The sequence below is a fragment of the Sus scrofa genome, chromosome 3, assembly GCF_054392235.1.
Source record: "Sus scrofa isolate SSC_HxYL_T2T_F1_AM1 chromosome 3, Sscrofa_HxYL_maternal_Yorkshire_Landrace_v2.0, whole genome shotgun sequence".
Lineage (NCBI taxonomy): Eukaryota > Metazoa > Chordata > Mammalia > Artiodactyla > Suidae > Sus > Sus scrofa.
In genome coordinates, this window is record NC_139385.1 from 40,043,677 (window position 1) to 40,052,634 (window position 8,958).

The window sequence follows — 8,958 nt, forward strand, 5'->3', positions numbered from 1 at the left end:
CAGACCTGCTTACCGCCTCCTAACCTATTTACATGTTGCTGATCTGTCCCACTTCACCAGCCTCAAGTACAAAATGAGGTCAGAGTCCTTTTTAATATTCAAAATTCAATTACTCTGGGAGCATAAATTGGCTCAACCTTTTTGGAGGGCAATTGGAGAGCAGCTCCCCAAACTTGAAATGTGCTCCGCTTTGAATGCACGAACGCTTCTAGGAATCCCTCCTACAGAAATATTTACCCCAATACCAAAAGATCTAAGAGTCTGTTAAAATATGTTTGCTGCAGCGTTGCATGGAAAAGTCAGCAAGGAAGCGGGAGGAACTTGACTGCCGATTCTATTCACAGGGGGACTGGCTGGAAAGAATGAGGAGGGTATAAAAAGTTCTTGTTCCAGAAAACTTCCTAGACAATCGTCCAGGGATAAGAGAAAGTCACGTAACCACACAGACAGCACAATGACATTGGTATTTAAAAATACACTCTCTGTATCTATTTATACCTATAGATAAGTCTACACCTTCATCTATGTCTGTGTCTTTATCCAAATCTGTACCTACATATATAGAAAGAGAGGTGTCCACATCTAAGCTATAGCCATAGCTGTCTATCTATATCTACATCTGTTTCTATCTGGGTCTATATCTATATTCATGTTTATATAAGAGTCGGAAAAAGAAAATATCATCAAGAGACAAGGTGAAAGGAAACTTTCAAAAATCACAAATGATTTTGTCTTGGAGTTTTTTCATATATTTGGGTGTTACTGATGTAGTTTGCAGATTCACATGGCCTTGAGCCATGTCCTATGTCCCAGGCAAGGTCTTTCTTCTGGCCCCAAGGTCCCCCGCTGTGATCGCACTGGGAATGCCAGTCCCACCAGCAGGACGGGAGAGAGAAATAGGGCCACTCAGTCAGTGCAGCGCAGACGAGTCTGCCCGGGCTCAGCCAGAGAACTGCTGCCCGCAGCCCGGGGCCGGCTCTGTCTCCTAAAGGAAGACACCCATTTGGGGCATAGACCACGTGGTAGGTTAGGGGCTCAGACTCAGGGGGCTCCTTCCCAGAGCATCGGTGTTTCCCGGACCTCCCCGTGCGGTGGTGGGGCCTCACTGGTGTTGGCCCCTGCAGTAGCCAAGACACAGCTGGACCAGAAAGACGAGGCTCCCTTGACCTGCGTGAGCCATACCCAAGGACCAGAGAAACAGGGTCACCCCAGCCCAGAAAGGCAAGAGCACTGAGCCATGACCTCGTCAGGCCTGGGGTCACAGACTCCCCAGCCTCGTGGGAAGGAACCCACAGGGACTCTGCAGACGGAGGTGATGGCAGGTCCACCAGGCAGTGAGCTGAGGGCTCAATCCAGGGATGACGGTACCATGTCCTAACTTCAGAGGTTGTGAGCCGAGGTCCTTACACTACACAATGCATGAACACACACACGTGTGCACACCAGCGCTCAAGACTTGCAAGGGCCTATCTCAAAAGCAGACTGTGGCTCAGCGGGTTATGAACCCAACTAGTATCCATGAGGACTTGGGTTCCATCCCTGGGGTTTAGGACCCAGTGTTGCCATGAGCTGCAGTGTAGTTCAAAGTTGTGGCTCGGATCTGGTGTTGCTATGGCTGTGGCTGGGCTGTAGGCCTCAGCTGCAGCTCCAATTGGACCCCAGCCCAGGAACTTCCAGATACCGCAGGTGTAGCACATTAAAAAACAAAAACAAAAAACAAAAAAACAGATGCTGAGACAGAAATTCAAGCGGATTGTTGCTTCTCTGGGATAGGATCCCAGGAGACAGTCAGGGGAATAAGAAATGAGAGCGGGCAGAGCCGTCAGTGCTGCTGTCACTGTGTGCCCCACCCAGGAGCCGGGTGCTGGTCCACCAGCTCCTGTCAATCCCTGGGGGAAGGATGTTCCCTGGGGAGACGGGCATTACCCCCTGTGCTGGTTTCCTGTGGCCACCGAACGCAGTGGCACACACATTGGCAGCGTCAACAACAGACACTTGTTGCCTCCCGGTCCTGGAGGCTGCAAGTCCAAAGTCAAAGGGCTAAAAGTGTTGGTTGCTTCCGAGGGCTGGGAGGGAAACTCCATCCCCTGAGTCTCTTCTCGTGTCCAGGGGTTCGCTGCGATCCTGGGCGTTCCTTGGCTTGTAGAGGCCTCCCCAGATCTCCGCCTTCACCTCCACAAAGTGCCTCTGCTGTGCACATGTCCGCAACCAAATTCCCCTTATTTAATAAAAGCAAAATCCTACTGGACGAGGGCCCACCCTAAGGACCTCATCAGAACTTGGTCATCTGCAAGGTCCCAATTTCCCAATAAGGTCACATTCACAGGGACAAGAAGAGGACTTCAATGCGATTCAACTCATAGCGGGCCCCTGGCTCTTGCTGCCACACACAGGCCAGCAAGGAAAGCCCGAGGCAGAGTCCCTGGTGTCTCAGGTGCTGGAAGATTGACGACCCCGGCAGGCCAAGGGGACCTGAGCAAGACACCAACAGCATCTGCTCCAGCCTCTGCGCTCCTGAGCCACACTCCCCCGGCTGCACTTCCAACGCAGCACAAATCGGGCAAGAGCTGAAAAGGCCATCAACCCCTCAAGCATGACTAAAAGATGAAGCATCATGCCTTCAGACCAAAACCCGAGTGTTCGTTCGGCTCAGCTGCCAGGCGGTTATCTGCCCAGGAATGGGAAGTGCCTCCTAATGGCCCTTCAAATCATTTCATTAAAAGCTGCCGTGATGTCTACAGCCGAAGTCGGGTCGTGCTGGGAAGGCCATTAGGTTAATCAAAACACGGGGACAGCTCGCCATCTACCCCTAATTAACAAATCAGGTCCCGCTGCTGACTCTGCAAAACGGAGAGCTGGCCGTAAACCCTCGGGGTGGTCAGGACGCTGGGAGCCCCCTTCCACCACTGACAGCTGCTCGGAACGAAGGAGGACCTCCATGCCTAGGCAGGAGGATTATTCCCACAGTGAGCTTGCTGGGAGGCCTCCAGGATGGCTCTTTTACCACCCAATACCTACCATCCTCTAGCATTCGCGGATCTCTTTCCCCCCGTACTAAGACTCAATCTCCAGGAGTTCCCGCATGGCTCAGCAGGTTAAGGATCTGGCATTGTCCGTGGCCTGAGAACTTCCAAATGCCGTGGGCACTGCCAAAAAAAAAAAAAAAAAAAAAAAAAAAAAAAAAAAAAAGATGCAAGCTCCAGAGGGTGACCGTGCATCCTAGTTCGCATGGGACTGGGGAGTTTCCTGTGACGATGAAACGTCAGCACTAACCAGGGGGTCCATGGCACACTGGCCTAGGTGGTCTCTCAGGCTGTGTGAAAGCAGCAGTTCAGTCTGTTTTGTTCATGGCTGTATCCCCAAGGCCACCAGGCCTGACACGTAGCAGACCTCAAGTCAATATTAATTGAATGAAAACATGAATGAGTAAATGAGTGAATGAGTTTCTCCCTCTCTCCAATTCCACAAGGAAACCAATTCAAACAGCAGGGAATACATTCTTTCATGCTTTTCTTTTCTTTTTTTTTTCTGGCCATGTCCGTGGCATGCAGAAGTTCCCAGGCCACAGATCAAACCCAAGTCACAGCAGTAGCATCACCCCATCCTTACCCCTCTATGTTATATGGGGTGCTTTGCTTTTCTTTACACACACACACACACACACACACACACACACACACACACCTATGTTAGGGCTCTTTTTCCTCAAAAGAAAAAAAGAGAATCATGTCAAGCGTGAATCAGCAATTTGCTGTTTCACTTAATAATATACAATCCATCTCTCTCTGGATCAATACATAATAGATCTACCTAATTGTTTTTAATGATGTTCCATAATACTGAATACACCATGATTTATTTTGTTATTCACCTACTGGTAAAGTTATGTTTCCAATGTTTTGCAGGGCAAACAATGCATCCATAAATATCTTTGCAAAACATATCCTAACATGCTATCAATGTGTTGATATTAGGACAGATTCCAGGGGACTGTGATGTCTGTTTAAATAAGGACAAAGCAGAGAAAGGTCACCCTCGCCCGGTCCCAGCAAGACTGTAAGATAAGAAATCCAGTGGCTACGCATCTCAGATGCTCACTTCCCCAGCTCTCGCCCAGGGATGAGGCATACATAAGGGAGTGATAATTCCCCAGTGATGCAAATGAAATACGATGTGGTCCTTGTTTGCAAAAATTTCTGCAGTCCAAGAAAAGAGAGCAGGGAAAGGAAGCTATCATGTGCTAAACCCCGCTGGGAGCTCAGAGCCGTTTTAGGTGCTTCCATACACAAAATGCTTACGGTAACTTTCATTCCATCTTTTTTTTCTTTTTACGGCCCCACCTGCGGCATATGGAAATTCCCAGGCTAGGGGTTGAATCGGAGCCTACACCACAGCCTCAGCAATGCCAGTTTGTGCAGCATCAGGGACCTACACCACAGCTTGCGGCAACACCGGATCCTTAACAAAATGAGCCAGGCCAGGGATCGAACCTGCAACCTCACGGAAACCTAACCAGCAGAGCCACAGTGGGAACTCCTCATTCCATCTTTAAACAGTCCTGCAAGGCAAGAAAGATTATCTCGATTCTACAGAAGAGGAACTGTGGGTCAGAGATATGATATGCTTTGCCCAGGAACAAACAGTGAGTAAGCAATAAGGCTGGGATTTGAACTTGTGTCTGGCTTAGCACAAAACCACTCTAGACCACACCAGCGGGCATGACCTTGGCTACACTGGAATCACCCGGGAGTCTAAAAAAACCCACGGATGCTGGTTCCAACCCTAGAGGGCCTGATGTAAAGGGTCTGGGCTGTGGTCCTCATGTCAAGGCTTTGAAAAGCCAGGTGATTCCTATGTGCAGCTGAGGCTGAAAACAGCAGGACCCCAGTGGCAACTGCAGCCCTCAACCCCAGTGTCTGGTTCAGGGGATCAGGGTGGGGTCCCAGAATATGCATTTCTAAGAAGCTCCTGGGTGTTGCTGATGTTGCTGGTCTGAGGTCCATGCTTTGGAAATATTGCCCTACATGGACCTATCTGTGAAATTTCTCCATCCCGACTTCACACATGGGGACACTGAAAACCATCACCGACCAAGACAACACAGGCAGCCGCAGAGGGCACTCGCTGCTTTTTTTTTTTTTTTTTTTTTTTTGTCTTTTTGCCTTTTTCTAGGGCCGCTTCCCGCGGCATATGGAGGTTCCCAGGCTAGGGGTCCAGTCGGCGCTGTAGCTGTCAGTCTATGCCACAGCCACAGCAAGCAGGATCCGAGCCACATCGGCAACCTACACCACAGCTCACGGCAACGCCGGATCTTTACCCACTGAGCGAGGCCAGGGATTGAACCCGCTACCGCATGGTTCCTAGTCGGATTCGTTAACCACTGCACCACGACAGGAACTCCATACTTGCAGCTTTCTTGAAGGTTTCAAATGTTAAAAGAATGTCATTTGTACAAATACCATATGATATCACTTATATCTGGAATCTAATATAAGGCATAAATGTACCTTTCCACAGAAAAGAAAATCATGGACTTGCAGAATAGACTTGTGGTTGCCAAGGGGGAGGGAGTGGGGTGGTTGGGAAGCTTGGGGTTCATAGATACAAACTATTGCCTTTGGAATGGATTAACAATGAGATCCTGCTGTGTAGCACTGGGAACTATGTCTAGTCACTTATGATGGAGCCTGATAATATGTGAAAATAGAATGTGCACATGTATGTGTAACTGGGTCACTGTGCTGTACAGAAGAAAAAAATTGTATTGGGAAATAACTAAAAATTTTTTTCCTTAATTTTTAAAAATTAAAAATATATAAATAAAATAAAACCACAAAAAAAAAAAAGAAGAAGATCATTTGCAGATCCCTGGTGCCCAGTCCCAGCCTAATCCGACCATTTTCTTTCTGCCTGGTATTTAGCATACGTTTAATGGGCCTGCCTTTAATTAAAGAAAGCCTTGGCTTCTTTGCCATTAAATCTTCTATAAACACATACGTACTAACCAAAAGGAGTGATAAAGGGAACACAGGGAAACTCTAGACTGACAGCCACCCACAAGGGCAAGAGTTTCATTTTATTTCATCTACAGGGAAAGAGGGCTGCTCTACTGAGATCCCGGCTGCTGCCAGCTAGTTCTGGGCATCTCTTCCCTGTGCCTCCCTCTGGAAAAAAAAGAAACGAGATTCACCGGGCAGAAAAGATGTTCGGAGGTCATCCGGGCCATCTCCCAGCATCTCCCATCTCCTAGCGGGGCTCAGCTGCACAGCTTCGTGTTGCCCAGACATCCAGAGGAAAGCAGTCCCCCAGCACCCCCTGCTGGCTGATTTGGGAATGGCTGCGCAGCCAATATTAATAGGGACTTTCAAGGTCTCTCGTCCCTAGGCTCCCAGCTTTTCTTCCTCTCGTAAGGGACAAATTCCCCTGGAAGGGGCTTCATTCTTTTCAAAAGTACCCTGAGCACCTGCAATGTGCCTGCCCGATCACATACATATTCACAGCTATTTCCCACAACTGTATCTCTGAGAGAGAGACAGGTGCTCAGTATCTCTGCCGTTCACAGTGCACTGGGGGCTACAGGGGTCCGCCTGGTGTGAGGCACTGAGACTATAAAAGAAATCAGGAGTTCCCTTCGGGGCCCAGTGGTTAACGAACCCTACTAGGATCCATGAGGACGCAGATTTGATCCCTGGCCTCGCTCAGTGGATTAAGGATCCGGCGTTGCTGTGAACTGTGGTGTAGGTTGCAGATACGGCTTAGATTCCATGTTGCTGTGGCTGTGGTGTAGGCCAGCAGCTGTAGCTCCAATTTGACCCCTGGCCTGGGAACTTTTGTATGCCGAGGATGCAGCCCTAAAAAGCAAAAAATTTAAAAAAAATTTTTTAATAAAATAAATTTTAAAAATAAAGGAAATCACACATACTTTGAAGACATTCACAGTCTAACATAGGGTCAGCTTAACTATGGGCAAAGTGGCCAAATGCAGCCTCTTGGGCTTTTGTGCAACCCACAAGAATGATTTTTACATTTTAAAATTGTTTAAAAAAATCAAAAGCAGGTGTTCCCGTCATGGCGCAGTGGTTAACAAACCCTACTAGGATCCATGAGGACACAGGTTCAATCCCTGACCTCGCTCAGTGGGTTAAGGATTCGGCATTGCCGTGAGCTGTGGTGTAGGTCGCAGACACAGCTCGGATCCTGCATTGCTGTGGCTCTGGCGTAGGCCAGTGGCTACAGCTCTAATTAGACCCTGAGCCTGGGAACCTCCATATGCCACAGGAAGCAGCCCTAGAAAAGACAAAAAGACAAAAAAAAAAAATCAAAAGCATATTTGTGACATCAAAATGATAGGAAATTCAACGTGCATAATGTGGAATCCAATAAGCCCAGCACATTCGTTTGTTTGCACACTGTCTGTGGCGGCTTTCCGGCTGCAACGGCAGTGTTGAACAGTTGTGCAGAGACTGTGTGGCCTGCAGAGCCTAAAATATTTACTCTCTGTCCCTTTCCAGAAAAAGCAGGCTGATTCCCAGCATACTAGAAAAAAAGGAGAGGAGTTCCCATTGTGGCTCAGCAGGTTAAGAACCTGCCTAGTATCCATGAGGGATGCTGGTTCAATACCTGACCTCGCTCAATGGGTTAAGCATCCCGAGTTGCTGTGAGCTTCGGTGTAGGTCACATATGTGACTCCGTTCTGGTGTCACTGCGCCTGTGGCATAGGCTGGCAGCTGCAACTCCAATTTGACCCCTGGGCTGGGAACGTCCATATGCCACAGGTGCAGCCCTAAAAAAGATAGGAAGGGAGGGAGGGAGGGAGGAAGAAACAGGAGAATTGAGAGAAAACCAGGTTTAGTTGAGCACCTGCTCTGTGTCAATTTCTGGGCAAGCACTCTACAGACGTGACCTCGCTCATCCTCAGGACAGCCCTAGAGACTACCCTGATCTCCCACCTGCTACAGAAAGGACACTGAAGCTCAGAGACATCAGTCCACGTACCCAAGGCCACACAGCTAGGAGGTGGCAGCAATGGGCTCCCACTCAGATCTGTCTGAATCCAAAACGCAGGTTTATTCTACTGCCCTAAGCTGCCTCCCAGCTCACAAATCTCAGCATTGATTTCCACTTGACAGATGAGAAAGCTGCTCATGGAGGTCAAGGGACTTTCTCAAAGGGCACCCCAGAGAGAGGCAGAGGACAGACTGGAACCCCGGCATTCTTCTGCAATCCAGGGTTCTGTCCTAGACTGAATCTTCAAACAGGTGATTGGGAATCAGTACATCTGGCTGATCCTCTGAGATAGTAAATGCTTGAAACTTAAGCGTAAATACCAAGCCCGAAGGAAGTGATGGGTCTCACATGACTCCTGCCAGCCCTGGGCTGACAGCTCTTCTGCAAAATGGGTTATAATGTTCTGGCACCAAGGTTTATAAACCGTGCTTTAAGGAAAACACCAAGGGCCAACAGGTTAGGTGAGAATAAGGTTGTCAAAATAGTGGAGCCAGGTGCCTTCTCCCTCCACTTCAATCAATCGAAATAACCCTGCTTTTCGTTTGATATACTGAGCTATCAGATAAGGTTTCATTTGGAAAAGACAGCTGTGCATTAAGGAAATAAATCCTGAAAACAACCACTCGCCTGAGTCATTCTGAGCTGGCTGGAGGTCCCCGGACAGAGGGGGAACGTGCATTGGCTCTAGAGCTGTACAACAAAAATACCGTGGATGGGGCAGCTTCAACAGCAGAAATCCTCTCCTAAGCCTGCAGGCTGGACACCCGAGATCAAAGTGTTGGCGAGTTGTTTTCTTCTGAGGTCTCTCTCCTCGGCTTGGATGTGGCTGTCTGAGGGTTTATATGGCGTTTTCCCTTTCTGTATGTCTAGTTCCCAGTTTTCTTTTCTTTTTTTTTTTTCCTCCGTTTTAGGGCCACACCCACATATGGAAGTTCCCAGGCTAGGGGTCTA